Here is a 24,283-nt window from a genome sequence, read left to right as displayed (position 1 = left end):
GACGTATGGGTCTTATCCACATCGTTCAACCCTTTAGACGGTCGGACCCGCCTCATGTACGTGTTGTGTATTCACACTATCCATTTAGGTGGGGCCCATTGCGATATATATGTTTTATCCATCTCGTCCAACCATGAACGGTGGGCCCACCTACTGTGTAATCGCAGGGCCCACCATGTTGTACGTGTTTCATCTATGCCATCCACTTATGCGACCCACCTTGATGTGTGTATAGCAGGCACATTGTCCATCTGATGGGGCCCATTTGAAATGTGCAGGGCCCACCTCGATGTGTTGTATGTGAGGCCCAATCTAATGTGTATGAGGCCCATATGTGAGGCCCAATCTAATGTGTATAAGGCCCATATGTGAGGCCCAATCTAATGTGTATGAGGCCCATATGATGAGGCCCGATGTGATGTATAAGGCCCATTTGGCGAGGCCCAATGTGATGCATATGTGGCCATGAGTGAGGCCTAGAATGATGTATTTGAGGCCCATAGTGAGGCCCAATATGATGCATGTGAGGCCCTTGTATGAGGCCCATGGTGATGTACTTGTGGCCTTTGAGGGAGGCCCATTCTGATGTATATTAAGCCCTTGTGTAAGGCCCATTATGTTGTATATGAGGCCCTAGTGTGAGGCCCATTATGTTATGTATAAGGCCTTTGTGTATGGCCCAATGGGATGTGTATTAGGCCCTTATGTAAGGTCATGGGCCCACTCTATGTTAGGATCTATGTGCGCCACTCCTTGGGAGCAATGTTGGTTAAATGTCCACATTGATTGGCAATGATGGTTAAATGTCCACATTGTGACCTTCCCTTAGGCCTTTTTAGACATATTCTCATTATTCTCTAAGTGGGTTAACCCAAATCATTGGGCCCCATTAATGTTGCATGGTCCATCATCGCCTTAGATGATGGCTCCGTGCTACCGGATTTGGCATATCCACAGCCAAGGGCCGATCCTTATATTATGATTTAGATCGACTGTTCATCTATGGACCCCGCCTTGCATATAGGCCGATTACCGAGTTCAATTATCGATGTCAGTTATCGATACCGATTATGAGTATGTGACAGTATAGCATCATGATATATGCCCATACGCATCATCTGCATGTTTGTTATGAGATGCGGTTGACCATTGCATATGCCATAGGGTAAGTTGTTTATGGGACTCCCTGATAGGTGGAGTCACCCCACATGAGTGCACAGTATGCGCAGGATTGATACATGATTGGACTATGTGACTCATGCATCTTGCATTGTATTGTGATTGTTGTACGCCCTAGCGACATCAAGGTCATAACCTCCATAGGCATATCGTGGATGGCAGGTTTGAACACCAAAAATCTTCTCTTTACATGGGGTGTGAAGGATGTCCCTGGGTGAAAGTCCCTAAACCTGACGGTATTGGAAGACACTCCAACATCGAGACCGAGGGGATACATGAGCGCACGAGGGCCGAATACCAAGAGGTCATGTCTCCCACTGTGTCTGGTCAGTTGGAAGGGGGTGTAGCCTTACCCGCCTGAGGGGAGGGGCATTTGCTAGGCTGAGTATGACTAGCTCGTAAATGGGTCCACTATTGATGTGTCGAATGAATATTGGCTGACTATTGGCCAGGCGGATAGTGAGGTCTCTTCCGCTTGCATGGTTGTGCGTCCAGTGTAGGGCAGCAATGTGGTGTATAGTGTATTAGACCCCGGTGATTATCCAGAGAGAATTGTATTGATATATGATAATTCAGAGATGAGCTAGATTGATATGTGGATTGGTATGCTTGAGTTGCTCTTGCACATGACATTGACTGTGTAGGCTTTGCATCGTATGACCTTGGTGTGGCCGATAGCATTTATGCCTTACATCGCATGGCCTTGGTATGGCTGATAGCATTCATGCCTTGTATCACATAGCCTTAGTATGGCTGATTGCATTCATAGACTTACCAGTATATTCCACATTACTCTGATATTGCATTTTGAGCACACTTATATTGCATACACATTTTCACCACCCTCTAAGCTTTCTATAAGCTTATGCATGATTGATGCGTGCAGGTGACATTAGGGCGCAATCGTAACTTAGCAAGAGCAAGAGCGTGCATCGAGCTTCTGGGGATTTGTTATTATTATCATTGTATTTCCCTTTATGTGCATTGTATTTTAAATTTTTTTATCATAGTGGATTTTGTGATGGAGTTCTGTTTATTATTCGTGGGTTATGCCTTTGGTTATGCTTATTACAAGACAAATGTACATTGAAAATCCTCCTTGTAGGATCCCAGGATCAGAACCTGGTATATGGGTGTCGGGAGCCGAGAATGGGGTATTACGGAGGCTGTCAGCGCCAGATTCGACGATTGAAAATTTTGTGAGCCCAGTTTCTAAGTTTGGGGCATGACAATTCATCAAGTGACACGTATTGTGATCGAATGCGGATTAGCTGCGACCCCAATTCTCGACAGGTGAGTGCTTCCTTGATCATGGGATGCACCTCATTATATATCTACTTCATCCATCTTGTTTTCCAACTTATTTTAAGACATGGTCCAGAAATGAAGTAGATACAAATCTCAGGTGGATAACACAGTAAGGATTGAATTCCCACTATTAAATGCATGTTATAAGCCACAAAAGTTTTGAATCAACCTGTTATACATTGTTTTCCCTTCATCCAGGTCTTTGTAACCTCACCAATAGGTTAGATGGTAGAAAAAAATGTTACGGGACCTTAAAAAGTTTTAATGGTGGGTGTTCAACAACAACTATTTTATGTGGTGTGGTTTCATGTTTATTGGTCCACGTCATCCAAGCACTGTAGCTTTTAAATAAATAAAGAAAAAAAACTATAGCCATTATCAAAAGAAAAAGAAAAACAATAGAAAGAATTTATTCTTACTAACCCATCTTCTCTCCCAACTTTCCCTATTCTCTCCCAACATTCATGTTTGCTACATAATAACTCATATGGGACACACCGGGTAGAGCAACAGGGGACATTGGGTAAGCGATGCCCATCATAGAAACTTCCATTTGTAATGTGGGGTCCACTGTATAGTGTACAGTGTCATCTAGCCCATTCATGGGAATCGAGGGATGCACCAAATCAAGCCATTCAAAACTCTGATGGCCCACAGAATTATAGGATTTAGGGATGATTTTCATACATTGATCTTTATGGTAACCCCTTAGATTTATTTTTATGCTTTTAGATTTCTTTGAAGTGCTTTATGTAAGATGATGGGTTATATATATTTTATGTAGCTTTTTTTTATCATAGTCCTCGTGTTAAATTTGTGTTGACATTATAGGTCAATGGAAAATAGAGGTCTCATGGCTTCTTGCATACCATGCCTGGTGGATGCTATGCCTCAATTACGACATGATATAGACATCAACTCAGAATTGAAAATTGGTATAGATGATTCAAGTGTGGATGAGAAGCTATTGAATTTAGAAATTGGTATGGAGTTTAAACAAAGAAAGATGCATATGATTTCTACAATAGTTTTGAAAGGAAAGTTGGTTTCAATGTTCAGAAGCATAGTTTAAATAAAGACAAAAAGACAGGTGTATTGAAAATGAGATATTTTGTTTGTTCCAAAGAAGGTAAATGTTCATTTGATAAACATGATGTTAATGTGAAGTATCATTGGGATGAAACAAGAACATGTTGTGAGGCACATATGAAACTTATATTGGGAGTTGATGGTAAATATCATGTTACTGATCTTAAGATTGATGATAATCATATTCTTGCATCTCCTGAAGAATGTCATTTGTTAATATCACAAAGAAAAATTGCTCAAGAAGTAGTTGCTGACAAGTGGTGTTCGATAGAATTTTGATATAATTTGGTAGATTATTTATGGATGAAAAGGGTGAAAGTAATGAAAATTTTTTATGATGAAGGTCTATTGATATTTTTAAAAAAGAAAGCAAGATGAAGATCCAATGTTCTTTTATTCTATTCAATTTGATGTTGAAGATTGTATCACCAACATTTTTTAGGAAGATTGAAGAATGATTTTATATTATGAACGTTTTGGAGACATGATTTGCTTCAACACGACGTATAAAATAAACGAGTATGGATGACCATTTGCACCATTCCTTGGTGTTAATCATCACAGATAGACAGTTATCTTTGGGGCTGCACTCCTCAACGATGAAACCAGAGATTCTTTCAGATGGTTGTTTAAAACTTTTTTCGATGCAATGTGTAGAAAAAACCCCAAATCATTCTCATAGATTAGGATAAGGCTATGTCAAATGCGATCAAGACAGAGTTATCAGGAATGGTTCACCATATTTGTGTATGGCATATGTTTCAGCACACATGCAAACATCTAAGTCATCTATTTTATTATTCCAAGTCATGTGGGATGTGTATATAATTTTGATGAGGAACATAAATTTCTTCAGGCATGGGAAAGAATGATAAAGAAATATAATCTTACAGATAATATATAGTTACAACAGTTATTCAATTAAAAAGAGAAGTGGGCATTAGTATATGGAAAGAACAGTTTTTGTGCAAATATGAAGGGCACCGGACATTGTAAAAGTTTGAATAATGATTTGAAGAGATACTTATATCCTGGCCAAAATATAACCAGATTTTGTGAACATTTCGAATGATCAGTGGATGATAGAAGAAATGCAGAATTAGAAGTCAATTTCAAAATGACCCAAAGTTCACCAATTGTGACTTTTCTTATTAGATTCCTGATGCACGCAGCTAGTGTATACACACCAACCATTTTGAAATTATTTCACGCAGAGTTTAGCGATAGTCTTGATCAAATAGTGGAAAAAGTATATTAGTTTGGTACGGTCAAAAAATATCAAGTTTTGAATAGAAGAAATCATAGTCTTCACATTATTACTGTTAACTCAATGGACAAGTTCATCACTTGTAGTTGTAAAAAGTTTGAATTCATGGGTATTTTGTGTTCCCATGCATTAAAAGCTACGAATCATACCCTCACAAATATCTTGGCTAAATGCATCATGAAAAGGTGAACTCGAGAAGCTGCTTCAATTTTATTCCCCTCATTAAGTAGTGGATGTGATTCCAATGACAAAAATAAGAAATCTCAATCCCAGCATTATAATAGTTTGGTTTGCAACTTTATGAAATTGGCAACAACAGGTTGTGAAAGTAAAGAAGCATTTGCATGCGCTTCCAAACATTTAGAATGGATGTTGCAAGATTTGAAAAAGATATTGAAAGAAAAAGAGAACGAAAAAGGACCCTCATCACATGTTAAAAGCCTAAGTAATGAAAAAAGTGTTCATGCTTATTAGGTAAAATTTGAGGTTAATGATGTGTTGTTGTAACGTCTCAGAAAAATTCATACAAAGACTCGAGCACTGCCTCAGGCTGAAATGCTTAAGGACCATATCCCATCGTAATTTAGGTGAAAATTAGTTAAGTACTAAACTAGATAATTGGTGGATTAAACATGAACCACCATGTGCACAAACGAGAAGACTTAAAGGCATTAATACCACTGACTTAGCACTACACAAATACCTACGAAAAATCCTAAGAGTCTGTCGCTCTTGGGAGTACATTGAAACTCCGTATGTGACCTGGACCGCACGTCGAAAATTCGATGACCGCGAAACTATAGGGTTATGTCTGTCCTACTGGGCTTGAGAACCATCGTGGAAATCAAGCCCAAATAGTATCCAGAAATTCACAACTTGAGCCCTAAGTGAAGTGTGTGAGAAACGCGAATATCTTTAGAAAACGTATTAAAACTTAAGGGAATTGGGCCATTCACTCACGCACGAAATTGAGGATTTCAGACCATCAGTTTCTGACTAAACTTCACCCAAGGAAAATTTTCCCTGCACATATCCATTTACTTGTGGCCTCGATCGATCAAGTATGACCATTGATCTGACATAGGTCCTCCACAGTTGATCAGCTTATCCGATCGCACCGAAACCACATCCCAGCATAAATCCATTGTCAGGGAGCTTACCCTATGACGTATGTGAGTAGTGGCCTCCCTATGAGCCCCGTTTGCCAAAAAAACTGCCCAAAGCATGTAACCCATGTATATACTGGCCCTGGGGCCATTTGCATCACTTCTGGGCTTATAAATAGCCCTTACATCACTCCACCTCTCTCATATACGAATTTCCCCAAAATCCTAAGAGAGAGAGAGAGAAAGAGAGAGAGAGAGAGAGAGAGAGAGAGAGAGAGAGAAAAGAAGAGGAAAGAGGAAAGAGAGAAGGGAGATCTTGGGAGATCGTTGCAGGATTCCTCTCCCACGATTCCACGCACCAAACCGCCTCCCCGTTACACTACACAATCTGTTTCAGCTACGATTTTAGGTAAGAAAACCTAACCCTAATATCATTGTAGAGATCCAGATTGATTGATTAATAAACTAGCTAACCTATTTCATTATTTAGGTGCCCGACGTTCCATTTTCAAGAACGTAGAATTCGAACCGAGTCTAAATCGAGTATTCCAATGAAAGGTGTGGACTATAAACGTTTATTTTATGGTTGTCAATGCTTTCAATGTCAGCTAATGATTTATGTCTGACTTGATTGCTACCATATTACCTTAGATACACTGTTTTCGATATAATATGCATGTATGAACTATATTGAATAAAAGATATATTACATGTGTTTCTTGAAATGTTTGAATGAACATGTAAGCATGATTTATGCTTACCATGCCTACTAATCTAGGATTCATTGTTGTTATATACATGTTGACCTCTTTGTATAAGGATTTGTAAAAATATACGTTGTAACTAACCTAGTCTACATATTTGGTGAAGTGTAGCCTAAGTGTTTGATAAATTGTTTAAATGAGGAATTGTTTATGATTATAATTATTAAGAGTATTAAGATAGGATTCTCAATTACCTTATTCATATGTATAACTTCCTTCATGTAATCTTATTTACATCTATGTGATTTATTGATAAAATGCAAGTGTTAGGTAATATGATCAATGTGTTTGATGAAATGCACAAATGAGAAATTTATTTTGATTGGTTGTTGAATGTTGACATAATTATCACATGTGTCTACCTATTGCATTTGAGTAGGATTGGGGCTACAGCGTAGTCTAGGCAATCGGTAACAGTTCCTGTTCGGGTGGCCAAATTAGGCTCGCCACATTGGGTACGCTTGATAAATCTAAGTCACATGACGATCGTCGATAGTGGTTAGGCCACGAGGGGTGCTTATGCGCTCCATGTCGATTAAATCAGCGGGTGCCCATACCAATTAAACTTGCCTAACATACCGATCGGCCCATTGTGTGTTTACCATGTATGGACACTAAGCCTTGAATCTAAGGTACCCCTCTCCGATGTAAACACTTTAACCACGGTACCATGATCCGCTAAGACTCACGAGCTGAGCATGGTGGTATGGGACATCGTGTTCGAGCTGTCAGCCTACGCCGAGGTAATAAGCCACCCCATAGTGACCAGTGAGCAAACTCGGACTGGTGAGCCGGGCATGGTGGTATGGGACACCGTGTTCGAGCTATTGGCCTACACCAAGGTGATTAGCCAACCCGTAGTGACCGCGAGTATAAACTTTGAATTTGCCTATCGACTGCTTTTCATTAGGAGTGATGACCCCACAACTTGCCTATCGTATAAGCTTGATTAGGAGTGACGAACCTAGATGGATCTTTCGTTTCGGGTCAATGATAAAAAGGGAGGTACTTTAGCTTCCCAAACCTGCTGTATGAATAAGCTTAATTAACTACTGGGCTAACATGATCATGCATTGCACTGCATTAGTTAGGCGTGCTTTAAAGGCATGGAAGTCGCATAGGAGGCAGTGTTGTCATATACAAAATTGGGTGTCAGTGGCACTTATTGAGGGAGCTTTGATGCGAGGGCATGCATCATTACTTACACTCCATTCCTACATTAACAAGACTAGCTAGGAAATAATTGTTATGTTGCTTTATCATTACTACTTGATTGACTTGATAATATGTTAACCTTTGCCTTATAGTACCACTGAGTTGATCACTCACTCCCACTCTGGGACGGTGTTTTAAAACACCAACCAGATTCTAGTTTACATCTAGGTGATGATGAAGTCTATGCGACGAAGCAAGACTTCATGGACGAGGAGGAAGAGTTCTTCTACTGTCAGCTCTCAGGCGGGTCTATGTAGATTTCGTGCTGATACGTGGGAACACTGAGGCATTGACTTAGTTGGACATCTTACAATTTCACATTTTGTATATTTTGAAACAATACATGTATATATTCAGCCAGGTTACATCATCATACTCTGGAGGTTGTGAAATACTTACTTACATATATATGTTTTAAACTTTCGCTTGCTCAATTAAATTATCTCTGGATTATGATATATTGTTTTAGTATAATCTCACTCATGTTTAACTCATTAATATGGATGAAATCTGAGAATCATTATCCATATCGCATAAGTGATGTGCTGGATCTCGGGAGTAGAGCTTTACTCAACCCTCGAAATTCGGGGCATTACAAGTTGGTATCAGAGCATTATTTGGATTAAACTGGGTTATAGGCTAACATGACGCACTCTGACTTAGGAAGGGGATGATGGAATTTAAAAATGATCTTAGAATCCCAAAGTTTCACCGACGAGCAAGATCGACTTCTGTAGTTTAACTCGTACGCGTCCTAGATCATGTGAATTGATCTCAGTCACCCTTAGGCCATCAATCGATGGGTTTGAACCATTAGTCGACAAATCCTACACCTGAAACGGGTCCAAATGGCATGAATATCCATGCATAGGACCGAGAAAATGTATCCTACAGGCCTAGGGACCCGAATCCCAAAATTTACTGGGACCCGGGGGGTCCCACACATCCATAAGGCACCCCGGGTGGCCATCGCCCAGGGTGGAGCCACCACCGGACACCCTAGAGGGGCGTGGTGGCACCGCCCAGTCGACGGCCCACCGCTGGCCTCCATAGAAGGGTGCGGCAGCACAGCGGGGGCGGCGGCGCACCACTATCCGGTCGAACATGTTTGGCCTCTCCCACGTGTGGGGCCCCTCTTTTTAACCCCTTTGCCCCATTTCACCCTCATTTCATCATTTATAATCCTCCAAACATCTCTAAACCCTCCAAAACTCCTTTCTCTCTCAAATCCCCACTTTCATACACTTAAATCTCTCAAATCCTCTACATCCTACACTCCTCCACCACTATCTTCTAGAACTATCCATTGTATCTTCTCATTTCTCTTATTTTCACCTACTTGGGCACAAAAACCCTCTTTTTGTATCTCATAACTTTCATATCTTCAAACCCACTTCATTCCCAAAGCTTTTCCAATCTCAATGGCCCTCCTTGAGTTCCTCACCGCCATTTTCTCTATCTCATCACTCCTTTCCCTTATGGGAAAGAAGAGAGTGGACCCAGATGAAGCTGAGCCTAGCCATCCAAGCCGTTCTAGGAAGAATACGAGTGCCGAGACTAGTGCAAGCACCGAGCGAAGGTCGAAATGGGACCTCGATCCTCGAATCCCGTTAGAAAGGTCTCTTCCGGCGGGCGCCGAACTCGATAAGTTCCATGATCGCAAGGTTGTATTTGAAGCCCATGTTGACGAGAAATTATTTAGGTTATATCCAATGGTTGACATCCTCCTGGAGAGTGGATGGGGTCCCATATTCGAAGGAAAAACTCATGCAAGTGAAGGCACTGTTCGAGCCTCTATGCTCACATACGGGACCCAACTCTGGAGCCTCTCCAATTTATCATACCGTTGGGAAGATCTCATGCTGGGGTCGATGTGGATGTCATGGCACGTATCATGGGAATAGAACGTGGAGTTATACATGCCAGCGAGTCTAATCTCGCTAGTGAACGGGAGAAGAATCACCGCACACGTTTCCTTTGCAGCCAACTTGTAAATTGGAGGCGAGGAAATAGCCTTGCATGGACTCGTATGATGGTAGAATTTCACCTACTCCACCATATATGCACGTACAACGTGTATCCTAGGTGGAGTAACCGCACAAAATGTACTCGATTCATGGTAGATTTCCTATACAGAGTTGGACAAGAAGAAAAAGTGTGCTTGCCTACTCTCGCCTTGACTCATATCATCAATACTGTACGATCTACTCGAGGAGATGCCTCACTCCCTTTCAGCCACTCATTTACTAGATCGCCCAAAATTTTGACTTCAGACTCCATTTGGATAACCTCGCCCCAATCCATTTCATCAGTGAAACTACACTCAACAATATGGGCATAGGCCCTAGGCAATGCCAAGCAAGGATTAATGAGTACGGGGATGAGATAGAAGAAGAGGCTGAAGAGAAGGAAGGCAGTGAAGAAGAGGAAGGAAATGAAGAGGAAGAAGGCAGTGAAGAAGAGGAAGGAAATGAAGAGGAGGAAGGAAATGAAGAAGAGGAAGGAAATGAAGAAGAGGAAGACAATGAGGAAGTGGAGCAGGAAGAAGAAGAGGAGGCCCAAGACTCATATGGGGGACCTCCTATTGTTCATGAGGACCGCCATGATCAGGCCGCCCTTAAAGCCCACATGGCTAAGATTAAAGAAAATAAGGCCCGCCTGAAGCAAAAGTTAGGAGAACCAGGCCTACCTAAAATAAAAGTTCAAGAGAATGTCTCGTACCTTAAAGTCCCTCCTATGTTGTATGCAGGATAAGGGAGCGCCTCCGCCTTTGCCAGAATCGAAGGACTAGTCATATGTTTGTAGTTGTTTTCTTGTTCTTTTTGTAATAGCCTTGGTTAGGCCTAGTTGGGATGTTAGGTTAGTAAGTGATAAAGCCTTTTGTTAAATTAGCTCACATGCATTCTTTGTCATAATTCATGTAATGTTACATCATATGTATTGTGACAAATTTTGGTTAAATGAAATGTATGAAGCTCTTTTGTTTAGAAGTGTGTTGAATGTTTGGAAAAGTGGATGATGTTATCCTGATCCAGTAAATGTTGCACCATATGTTGTATATAGGGAATGCCTCCCAAAACTACTTGGAATATGGCACGTCTCCCACTTGGCAGATCGATTGACAAGGCCCCTCCCCTGAGCGATAGCCACATGGACCCTAGTTTGGGCCCGGGTATCGAGACAATGCCAAATTCACAACTAGCCATTGGCCTTACAAATGGGCCAACACCGAGTGCACCACCGGTTTTAGGACAGAACCGTGCATCTTTGTCGATGCCACACATACCTCAGGAGGCTTCTCCTCCTGATAGGTTGGAGCAAATGATGCTCCTGATGCAACAACAACACCAGTTTTTTGCCACAATAGCAAGGGCCATCACCCAGAAATGAATGTGGCCCCACCAATGCCACCTGTACAGCCTGTCGAGACTGTGAATACAAGTGGCCTATTTGAGCGCTTTCAACGCCTCCATCCTCCCACTTTTGTAAGTACTCATAGACCCGAGGATGCTGAGTACTGGTTGGATCACATATCCAAGATGTTGAAGCCATTGCACTGTACTGAAGTAGAGCAAGTCGAGCTTGTTACATATATGGTTGAAAAGGAGGCTAGTCTTTGGTGGGATAGCATCCTACAAACCGTTCCCTCAGGATTTGCGTGGACGTGGGATGAGTTCGAAACCCGCTTTCATAAAAAGTACTTCCCCCTCACATATCATAACAAAAAGGATGATGAATTTCTCCTCCTTCAACAAGGAGGAATGATCGTGGTAGAATATGAGAACCGTTTCACAAAGCTGGCCAGATATGCTCCATTGATCCTAGCAAATGAGCCGATGAGAATGCGGCAGTTTTCAGAAGGTCTACGACCTAATATCCGCACTGAGATGTGTTGCGCTAGTATTTCCAATTATGTTGAGCTAGTGAACATGTCCCTGCGAGCTGAGCAGGATGGTGAAAGAGTGTCTCGGACACGTATGCCAATGGGCTCGAGGCCTCGGCCTGAACTACAGAACCAGTCAGTTCTTAGCAAGAGGCCACATATGGACTCGCCTCCCAAGCTAATGGCTCCGTTGACCCAGCAAAGGCGAACTGACCGATGGTGTACTTATTGTAACAAAGAGGGACACACTGACCCCTTTTGTTTTACTAAGATGAAAAATAACGGTTTCACGCCACCTCAGAAGATTAACCGCTAGCCACCACATGTTATTTCAGCTCCACCTCTACGATCTACACCACCATCACAGCCATTCCACTGACCTCCCGTACCTCAGAATAATCCACCTCAATGACCTATGGCAGTATAACCAAATCACCCACAACAAGCTCCAGTGCATGCCCTCATAGCCGAAGCATCTAAATCTGCAGTTGTTGTACCGCTAGCTTTTGAAGTCACTGCCCACATCTAAGGTACACCTGTATTTCTATTGGTGGACACCGGGTCTACTATTTTTATGATAACATACTCTATAGTTAAGCGATTAGGGCTAAACACTACCCCTATGGTTGGGGTGAGAGTCATCGCGGCAGCAGGAACTTTCATAGACGTCACTAAGCTTTATAAGAGTTGCCCGATGGACTTAGGAAGCAGAGTGGTGTGCATTGACCTAATTATCACCACGATATATCATTATAACGTCATCCTCGGCATGGATTAGCTCACTGAAATGAAGGCCAAGATCAACTGTGAAGCCAAATTGGTGACAGCACATGGGCCCAAAAACACGACCTTCACTTTCCTAGTTTAGGTCAGTTGGCCCTACCGTATTAGTTGTTATGCTTCCCTGTTAGAGAATTATGATGGTCCGTCTCTTGGGAACACACTAGTAGTCCAAGATTTCATGGACATGTTTAAAGTGATCTCTGGACTACCTCCCCAACGCGAGATCGACTTTACTATCGACCTTGTGTCAGATGCGACGCCTATTTCTTTACGGACATACCGCATGCCTCCATGTGAAATAGAGGAATTGAGGAAATAGATTGATGATTTGTTGGATTCAGGTTTCATACGGCCGAGCATATCTCCTTGGGGAGCTCCTGTGTTGTTTATGAAAAGAATGATGGATCGCTACGGTTGTGTATAGATTATCGCAGGTTAAACCATGTCACAGTGAAGAACAAGTATTCTCTGCCCAGGATAGATGACCTGTTTAACCAGTTGAAGGGGCATAGTACTTCTCTAAAATAGACTTATAGTCCGGGTATTATTAGTTGCGCGACTTGCAGAAAATACCTTTCAGGACCAACTTCGAGCACTATGAATTCCTAGTGATGCCGTTTGGACTTACAAATGCACCGGCCGTATTCATGGATCTCATGAACCGGATATTTCGACCATATCTGTATCAATTCATCATCGTATTTATAGATGACATTTTGATATACTCCAAGACTCCAAAGGATCATGAAGAACACCTGCGAGTAGTTCTTGATACTCTCAAGCAGAATCAGTTATTTGCACAGTACCGAAAATGTGACTTCTGGAAGGAAGAAGTCAAGTTCCTGGGACACATGGTTTCCAAGGAAGGAATCGCCATGGACTTTGCCAAGGTAACCATGGTACAAGACTGGGAGTAGCCCGGATCGGTTACAGAAGTGAGGAGTTTCTTGGGACTTGCAGGCTATTATCGCCGATTCATTAAGGATTTCTCCAAGATAGCCCGACCGTTGTCTCAACTTACTCAGAAAGATCTTAAGTTTGCTTGGAATGAGAAGCAGAAGTAGCTTTTTTGGAATTAAAGGACAAGCTGATGTCCGCACCCATGCTAGTACTGCCAGAGCAAGGCGTCAAATATACTATTTACATCGATGCCTCCCGAGTCAGTTTAGGTTGTGTGCTTATGCAAAAAGATAGGGTGATCACCTATGCCTCATGACAGTTGAGGAAACATGAAGAAAACTACCCCACTCATGACCTAAAATTAGCAGCAGTCATCTTCGCATTAAAGATCTGGAGACATTACCTCTATGGAGAGGAGTTTGAGCTCTTTTGCAACCACAAGAGCCTCAAGTACATCTTTACGTAGAGGGACCTGAATATGAGGCAATGAAATTGGATGGACACCTTGAAAGACTTCAAGTTTGAGGTCTCCTACCATCCTGGCAAGGCCAACCTTGTGGCCGATGCGTTGATAGTAGAATTTACAGCCGCACTGATGATAAAGGAGTAAAATATGGTGGAGTTTATGCGAGATTTCGAACAGAAGCTGATAGTGGAGGAACCATTCGAGAGCGTCGCACACATCCACGTGCAGCCACTTATCGATGACCGAATCATTACAGCTCAAAGGGAAGATGAACTGTTGGTGAAGATGAGAGAACGTGCAAGCGACAGCGAAGAATCTGAATGGAGGGTTGTCTTAGAGGTTTGTGATATTGTGGCCGCCTATGCGTCCCAAATCTCCATGACTTGAGAAGGGAAGTACTAGAAGCCGCTCACAACTCGAAGTTAGTAATGCATCCGGGCAGTACAAAGATGTATCGAGACATGAAGCATTCATATTGGTGGGACAATATGAAGGCCCAAATAGCAGACTTTGTATCCCGATGTCTCACGTGCCAATAGGTCAAGGCCGAGCATCACCGATCCCCTAGTTTACTTTAGCCCATGCCCATAGCCGAGTGGAAGTGGGATTTCATATCCATGGATTTCATTTCTAGGCTACCTAAAATGAGAAAGGGGCATAACTCCATTTGGGTAAATGTGGACCGATTAACGAAATCGGCTCATTTCCTCCCAATTAGAGTTTCTAATTCGGCAGATGATCTACCTAAGCTGTACATTAAAAAGATAGTGTGATTACATGGAATTCCTATAGAGATTGTGTAGGACCGAGAAACACGATTCACGTCTATTTTTTGGACTCGAATCTAAGAAGCAATGGGAGTGAAACTGAAGTTCAGTACCGCATTCCACCCACAGACCAATGGGCAGATGGAACGGGTAAATCAGATACTCGAAGACATGTTGCGAGTATGCGTGCTTAATTTCAAGGACAGTTGGGATGATTGTCTCCCATATGCCAAGTTTGCTTATAACAATAGCTTCCAAGCGAGCATTGGCATGGCTCCTTATGAAGCTCTGTATGGACGCCCATGTCGAGCTCTACATTGTTGGGCAAAAGTTGGCAAGAAGAGTTTGGTTGGCCCAGATTTAGTTCAGGCGACCTCAGAGAAGATTGATATTATCAGGCGTCGACTTCTTATAGCTCAAAGTAGATAGAAGAGTTACGCCGATACGAGATGGAGGCAGCTAGAATTTGATGTTGGGGATCATGTATTCCTTAAAGTTTTTCCAATGAAGGGAGTCCTTCATTTTGGTAAGAAGGGAAAACATACGCCGAGATTCATTGGCCCATTCCAGATTTTAGACATGGTAGCATACCGTCTCACCTTGCCCACACCACTCACAGGCGTGTACAATGTATTTCACGTATCGATGTTGAAGAAATATGTCCCTAACCCTACCCATATTATCAAATGGGAACAAGTGCAGTTAAGTGAAGATGCTACCTATGTGTTGTGACCAACACGTGTTCAAGATAGGAAGGAACAAGTGCTATGCAGCAAGGTTGTCCTGCTCGTGAAAGTGTTATAGACACACCACACTGAGGAAGAGGCTACTTAGGAAACGGAAGCCGAAGTCTGTAAGAACTACCCTCAGATCCTCGAGGAGTACGAGAAGTACCTAATTTCGGGGATGAAATTTTTCTTTAAGCGGGGTCTCGAAAAAATTCGTACAAAGACCCGAGCACTGCCTCAAGCAGAAATGCCTAAGGACCATATCCTGTCATAATTTAGGCGAAAATTAATTAAGTACTAAACTAGATAATTAGTGGATTAAACATGAACCACCATTTGCACAAACGAGAAGACTTAAAACCATTAATACTACTAACTCAACACTACACAAAGACTTAGGAAAAATCCCAAGAGCCTGTGTAACGTCTTAAAAAAATCCATACAAAGACTCGAGTATCACCTCAGGTAGAAATTACTAAGGATCGAACTCTGTAAAAATTAGATGAAAATTAATTAAGTGTTAAACTAAATAATCAGTGGAATTAGCTTGGACCACTATCTATACGAACTACAAGACTCAAAACCATTAGAATCGTTATCATAACATTAATTGAAAACCTAGGAGAAATCCCAAAACCTAATTGCTCTCGGAAGCACATTGAAACTCCGTATCAGACCTGGATCGCGCGTATGACCGCGAAACTATAGAGTTATAACCACCTTACTAGGCTTGACAGCCATCGCGGGAATCGAGCACAAATAGTATTAAGAAACGCACAACTTGAGCCCTGGGCAAAGTGTGTGAGAAACGTGAATATCTATAGAAAATGAACTAGAACTTAAATGAATTGGACCATTTGCTTATGGACGAAATTAAAGACTTCAGACTGTCAGTTTCTGACCAAACTTTACATGTGGATCAGGAAAATTTTCCTGCACATATCAGTATACTTGTGGCCCTGATCGAGTGACGATGACCGTTGGACTGACACAGGTCCTCCACGGTCGATTCACAAATCCGATTGGACTGAAATCATAACCTGGCTTAGATCCATGGTCAGGGAGCTTACTCCATGACAGAGGTGAGTAATGGGCCTCCATATAAGTCCCGTTTGCCTGAAACAGTCGCCTTTTGGCTATACCCAAAGTATACCATGGCCCTGGGGCCATTGACATCACTTCTAAGCCTATATAAGGCCCTTAAACCACCTCACCCCTCTCTTATACGAAATTTCTCAAACCCTAGGTGAGAGAAGAGAAAAAAGAGGAGAAAAGTGTGAGGAGAAGAGTGAGAGTTTGGGAGATCGAGGCAGCGTTCTATCTTGCGACTATACGCACTAGATCGCCCTTACACCTAGCTACGTGAATCTTTCCAACTTCAATTTGGGTAAGAAATCCTAACCCTAATCTCATTTTATGAATCCAAATAGAGGAATTGATAAAATAGCTAACATATTTCATGATTTAGGTAGTCGTTGTGCTGTAGATGGGAATGTAGTGTACGAACCGAGTTCGTAACGAGCAAACCGATGAAAGGTGCGGACTATAATATTTACGTTATGGTTTTTAAGGCTTTCAATGTCAGCAATGATTTATGTCTGACTTGATTGCTGTGAGTCCTATATCCTAGCCCGTACTATTCCGTAGGCTTCTGCGGTCCTCCCGGTCGAATTCCGGCGACTCACGATATGTAATTGGCATTTACGCATGACCCTAAGTTGCATCTTATCGATCTGAGTCAGCTCGACCTGAGACCTGTATCATTACGACCACGCCGTCGCCGTGGTTCCGATGCCACATCTTGCGAGCCGGGGTGATACCCGGGCCAGGAAATGTGGGCTCATGTTCAGTTTAAGGAAAACACCGCGCATTTGCAAAACCAAGGCAACCTTTTAAATCAATCCCATCAAATGTCAAGTACAACCATTCCATCCCTAAGTACAACAACCCCTCCAAAGTTAACTCTTTCTCTTACACACCCTTACATGTCAAGTACACATCACCCATCCCTCTCCCCATCACTCACATCACCTCTCTCTCTCTCTCTCTCATCTCTCTCTCATTTTTTCTCCCAAGCTCCATGAGAGCAATCCAACGTCCACCTCCCTGAGAGAAAGCTTGGTGTGGCCCACCTTCCTATCTCTCATCCCCACCCTCCAAAAATAATCTCAACCGTTGAAGTTCATCCTTTGGAGCTCTAAATCGCGTTAGTGGAAGAAGGAAGAGGATATCAAAAGTGGGTGCTTCTTTCTCTCTCTCTCTCTCCCTCTCTCTTTCATCTTTTTTGGTGTGTGTGATGATGTGGCCGTGTGGCCCACCCGGATGGACCCCACCATGAAGCATGTATTTTTCCCAAGCCATTTAATAGGTGGGGCCCACCTTAAATGTGTGTTGTATGCAAACCATCTGGGACCCTGGACATGGCCACACCGTGAAGTGTGGACTGGCAGTGTGGTGTACTGACTTGCAAACCACAAAAATATTAGCTTGGTTCAAAGCTTTGGAGTGGGCTGCTCATGTAGGCCCCACCTTGATGCATGAATCTAATCCACGCCGTTCATTCTATTTGCCAACTCATTTTAGGCGTTGAACTGAAATATGGAGCTAATTCAATTTTCTGGTGGGCCACAGCTTAGAAAATTGTGATTTTACCATTAAAATCCATTCTAATGTTTCCATACACCAAAACATGTTGCATATTGGGCTCATTTAGATGGTCTTGAGCCATAGAATCCAATGGGTGGAGTGGATCCACCTGATGCGAGCCCCACATATGAAAAATCATGAGAAAACTAAAAATAATATATATATATATATATATATATAACATATATGCAGCAGGACATTGCTGCTGCTTGAGGACCCGCAGGTAGCGACTTGCGCTGCTGTGGACGGACGGGCAGGGCCGTGGGCCCCACTACAGGCCCCATCATGATGTATGTTAAACATCCACGCTGTGTATTAGGTGAGTCCCCTTTGGGAAGCAAGATCCTCCAAAAATCAACTAATCACGGAACTCAGGTCGTCCACACCAAAAGGAGCAGGAGGTTGAACATCTACCATTGAAATCTTTTAAGTCACGGAAGTTTTGGATCTATATAAAAATTATTTTTCCCTTAATTTAGATATTTGTGACCTTATGATCGGATTGGATGGAGAATAAACGTCATGGTGGGCCCCACATAGGACCCACTTCTATGAAGTGGATTGGTTGAAGTACCGTGTACAGCAACTTTATAGCTGTTGTATTAACGCCAGTAAGTTTAGTGGGTCTGAACATGAGGCATGAGTTATATCCATTCTGTCCAGCCGTGGACCCCAGTTGCTGCTATGTGAGATCCAACCGTCCATCAGTAGCTGTAGCTGCTGTAAGACAGCAATTCTATGGGCCCTAATCATAAGGTATATATTATATTCCACCACCCATTCATTTCCGGTGGGTCCCACACGTGTGGACCCACCTGGCATATATATTTCATCCAGATCATCCGTTAAATGACGTCCAAGGCTGGACGTTTGCATGAATGGTAATATAATACTATATATATATATATATATATAGATAAATAAATAAAATAATATAATATATATATATGTGTGTGTGTCTGTGTCTGTGTGTATATTATATATATAAATATTATATCTGTTGGGCCACACCATGTGGCCCCACCTAATGTATATGTTTCACCAATCCCATCCACCGTCCAGACCCCTGGACGGTGGAATTCCCGTGATGTATGTGTTGTACATACATGTTGTCCAGCATGTGGAGCTCACGTGTGATGTATCTGTTTTATCCTAGTCGTCCATCATCTGGCTGATGGGACACCACCGTGAGGTATCTGTTTAATCTATATCATCTAGAATATTTGGACAGTGGTAGACCATGTTTGGGCGGTGCTATGGACCACACCATGTGTATGTATTTCACCCACGCTGTCCACTTATTTGGATGGTTCTGTGCTGCCACACTGTGATGTGTTTGTTTCACCCACACCATCCAGATAGTGCGGGATGGTGCTAGATAATGTTTGGATGGTGCTAACCTACCTGGACACTATTTGGACAGTGTTGATCATCATTAATGGGCCCTGTGCCCCATAGAATGATGTGTACAGTGATACACATGATGCACCTGCAACTATTGAGATGATTTTAGATGTAATCCAGCTCCCACTTGTTGTATATGAGGCCCATTAGTGCGGCCCATTGATGTGGCCCACTCGTTGTATATGAGGCCCATGGTGATGTATATGAGGCCCATATGTGCAGCCCAATGTGTGTATATATGGCCCATGTTCGAGGCCCAATATGATGTATACCTGGCCCAGGTGTTGGGGCCCATGGGATGTATCTGAGGCCCGTGTATTGCGGCCCATATGATGTATGTGAGGCCCATGGGTTGTGACCCATTGCGATGTATATTGAGGCCCATGGTTATGGCCATTATGATATGTTTAAGGCCCATGGTTGTGGCCCATTATGATATGTTGGAGGCCCATGGTTGTGGCCCATTATGATGTGTTTGTGGCCCATTTGGTAAGGCCCACTGAGATGTATTTTCAGCCCATAGGTCGAGGCCCATTGTGACGTATTTTTAGCTCATATGTCGTGGCCCATTGTGATATGCTTCCGGCCCATTTATTGAGGCCCGACTTGATGTGTATAAGGCCCATTAGTGCGACCCATTTATGCGGCCCACTTGTTGTATATGAGGCCCATTGGTGTCGCCCAATGATGCAACCCACCATGATGTGTATATTATGCCCAATGGTGTGGCCCAATGTATCGACCCACCGTGATGTGTAAGGCCCACATGTGATAACTATTTGAGGCCCACTTGTTGGATATTTAGGCCCACCTTATGTTTGACTCTATGTGGACCACTGCTTGGGAGAAATGTTGGTTGAATGTCCACATTGATGGGTAATGATGGTTAAACGCCCGCATTATGACCTTCCCTTAAGCGTAGTTAGGCCAATTCTCATCGATACCGATTGTATTGGCCGGTTCCGATTGTCGAGGTCGAGTAACGAGGCCGATTCCAATTTATCGAGGCTGATTGTATAGGCCGACTTCAATTTGTCGAGGCCGATTCCAATTGTCGAGGCCGAGTATCGAGGCCGATTGTATAAGCCGATTTCGATTTGTCGAGGCCGATTGTATAGGCCGATTTCGATTGTCGAGGCCGAGTATCGAGGCCGATTCCGATTGTCAAGACCAATTGTATAGGCTGATTATGATTGTCGAGGTCGAGTATCAAGGCCGATTCCGATTTGTCGAGGCCAATTCCGATTGTCGGGGTTGAGTATTGTGGCCGATTGTATAAGCCAATTTCGATTTGTCGAGGCCAATTGTATAGGCCGATTCCGATTGTGGAGGCCAAGTGTTCTGATTTGTTGAGGCCGATTCCGATTGTCGAGTATCGAGGCTGATTCCGATTTGTTGAGTCCGATTGTATAGGCCAATTCTAATTGTCAAGGCTGATTCCGAGTGTCGATTTCGATTGCCAAGGCCGATTGTCAAGATCTATATGATGAATATGCGACCCGTAGTTGAGGCCCATTGTGATGTGTATTTGGCCTGTGTGATGTATATGCAGCCCGTGTTTAAGGCCTAATGTGATGAATATAAGGTCTATGTGATGGGGCCCATTGTGATGTATTTGAGGCCTATGGGCAAGGCCCATTGTGATGTATTCATGGCCCATGGGCAAGGCCCATTGTAATGTATTTAAGGCCCATCGGCAAGGCCCATTGTGATGTATTCATGGCCCATGGGCAAGGCCCATTGTGATGTATTCGTGGCCTATAGGCAAGACCCATTGTGATATGTATTAGGCACATGATGCATGGCCCATTTGATGTATTCGAGACCCATGTGTAGGGCCCACATGTCATGTATTTGAGGTCCATGAGCAAGGCCCACCTGTTATGTATATGTGGTCATTAAGCAAGGCTTATTGTGTTGTAATTAGGCCTTTGTTTAAGGCCGTGGGCCCATTATATGTTTAACTCTATGTAGGTCATTCCTTAGGGGCAATGTTGGTTAAATGTCCACATTGTCGAGGCCGATTGTTGATTCCTGTTATTAATACCGATTATCAGTATGTGATAGCATAGCATCATGATACATGCCCATATGCATCATCTGCATGTTTGTTATGAGATGTGGCTGACCATTGCATATGTCATTGGGTAGGTTGTTATGAGACTCCCTGATAGGCGGAGGTTATCTCACATGAGTGCACGGTATGCATAGGATTGATGTATGACTGAATTGTATGACTCATGCATCTTGCATTGTGTGATTATGAGTATTGTATGTCCTAGTGATATCAGGGCCATAGCCTCCACAAGCATATCGTGGATGGCCAGATGGGACACCAAAAATGTTTGGTTCTAGCATACGGGCGTCATAGATATCCCTGAGTGAATATCCCTAAACCTCCATGGCTAGGAGACGCCCCAACGTCGAGACCGAGTGGATATATATATATATATGAGTGCATGAGGGCTATATACTAGTAAGCCGCGTCTCCCACTGTGTCGTGGTCGGTTGGGAAGGGGTGTGACCTTACCCACCTGAGTGAGGGGGCAATGTCTGGGTTGAGTTTGACCAACTTGAGGAATGGGTCCACTATCGATGAGTCAGGCCCGATATTAGTAGGCAGATAGTGAGGTCTCTTCCACTTACCCAATTGTGCGCTTGGATAGGGGTGGCAAGCTGGCGTAGCGTGTAATAGACCCTGATGATGATCCCAAGAGAGAAACCATGCTGATATGTGGACTTACCAAGTAGGAGTTGCATATTCATTCATTCATTCATTCACTATCCACTTGGGTTGGTGGTGCATAATTAATTGTTGTGTACCTTCGTAATGGCAAGGATATCCGTTGGGTGCGCGACTAACCTAAGATCAGGAGTCTACTACATTGGTCTGGCTATCCAAATTTAGGTATGGGACTGGTTTGGATAGAAGTCTATTGTGATGGACCCCATAGCCTGCGATACTACGTACTATCATCCCGATTTCACTCCAGCTTGGTCATTTCACTTGCACCGCATATGGCATTGCATCATCAACATCTGATATTTTGCTTACTATCCCTCATTGCATAGCTGATCTATATTGCTTTATCAATATATGATATTGTATTTATTGTATTTTTTTGCATCGCATAGCCTGGATAAGGATGATGGTATTTATGGGCCTATCAACATGTTTTTACATTACTCTGATATCGTATGATTTATGATCTTGCCAGTGTTTCTAATATTGTATGATTTGTGGGCTTATCAATATTTTTACTTACTCTGATTACTCTGATATTGCGTAATTGGCACTTACCTTGTGCACACACTTTCACTACCCACTAAGCATTCTATAAGCTTATGCACGATAGATGCATGCAGGTGGCGTTAGGTTATAGCAGCGTTGAGCTTGGAGCGTGCAGTTGTCTTCTGGAGCTTTGATTTTATTTTGACATATGTATTTCCCTTCCAACATTGTATTCAAAGTTTATATTAGTAGATATGTAACGATGATAGTGCTTTTGTGATTTGGGTAAACTTGTGGTTATGCTTCTTACGAGATAAATGTACGTTGGAAAATCCTCCTTGTAGGATCCCAAGATCAAAACCTAGCATATGGGCACTGGGAGTCGAGAATGGGGTACTACGGAGGCTATAGGCCCCGAATTCAGCGATCGGGATTCCTTTGAATCCGATTTCCAGGTTTGGGGCATGAAAATTGCGGCCATATGACCTTAGTTACGATGTATTCGATAAACTATGCATGTGTGTGAACTATGTGAATATAAAATGTATTTGATGTGTTTGTTGAAATGTTTGAATGAAAGTGAAATTATGATTTATGCTTGCCATACTATTAATCTATAATACATGTTTATTATGTGTATGACAACTCCTTTATCAAAGGATTTGCCATAAAATATGTTATAACTAATTTAGTTTATGTATATAGTATTATGTAGTCTAAGTGTTTGATAAAATATCTGAATGAGAAATTGTTTGATAAATCGCTTCCAACAAGGGTTTTGAGATGGGAGTCTCAACTACTTTATCCATATTTGCAGTTTCCTTCATATAATGTAAATTGCTGCTATGTGATTTATGGATGAAATGCATATGTATAATAACTTGTCCAATGTGTTTGATTAAATGCTCAAATGGGAATTATGCTTGAATTGTTCGTTAAATGCTGTTACGATTAACACATGTGATTTCCTCTTGCATTTGAGTATGATTGGGACTAATACGTAGTCCAAGCAATCGATAATGGTTCTTTATCGAGTGGCCGAACTAGTTTCACCACATTAGACACGTTCGATGAATTCGAGCTGTACGGTAATTGTCAACAGTGCTTAAGCCACGCGGAGTGCTTACGCGCTCTATGTCGATTAATTCAACGTGCACTCATACCAATCCTACTTGTCAAATAATCCAATTGGCCTATCGTATGTTTACCATGTATGGACATTATTGCTTGAATCTAAGGTACCACTTACCAATGTAAAGTCCGTTTAACCATGATACCAAGATCTGCTAAGACTCATGAGCCAGGAATGGTGGTGTATGGGACACCATGGTTGAGCTATCGGCCTATGCTGGGGTGACGAGCCTCCCCGTAGTGACCAGTGGGCAATCCAAACTTAGAAGCCGAATATGGTGGTGTATGGGACACTGTATTCGTGCTATCAACCTACGTTCAGGTGACAAGCCTCCCATAGTGACCTCAAGTATAAATTAGGCTTACACTGAGGTGACGAGCCACTCCGTAGTGACCTCGAGTGTGAACTCGTGAA

This window comes from Magnolia sinica, chromosome 8 (assembly GCF_029962835.1).
Source record: "Magnolia sinica isolate HGM2019 chromosome 8, MsV1, whole genome shotgun sequence".
Lineage (NCBI taxonomy): Eukaryota > Viridiplantae > Streptophyta > Magnoliopsida > Magnoliales > Magnoliaceae > Magnolia > Magnolia sinica.
This window is presented reverse-complemented; position numbering follows the sequence as displayed.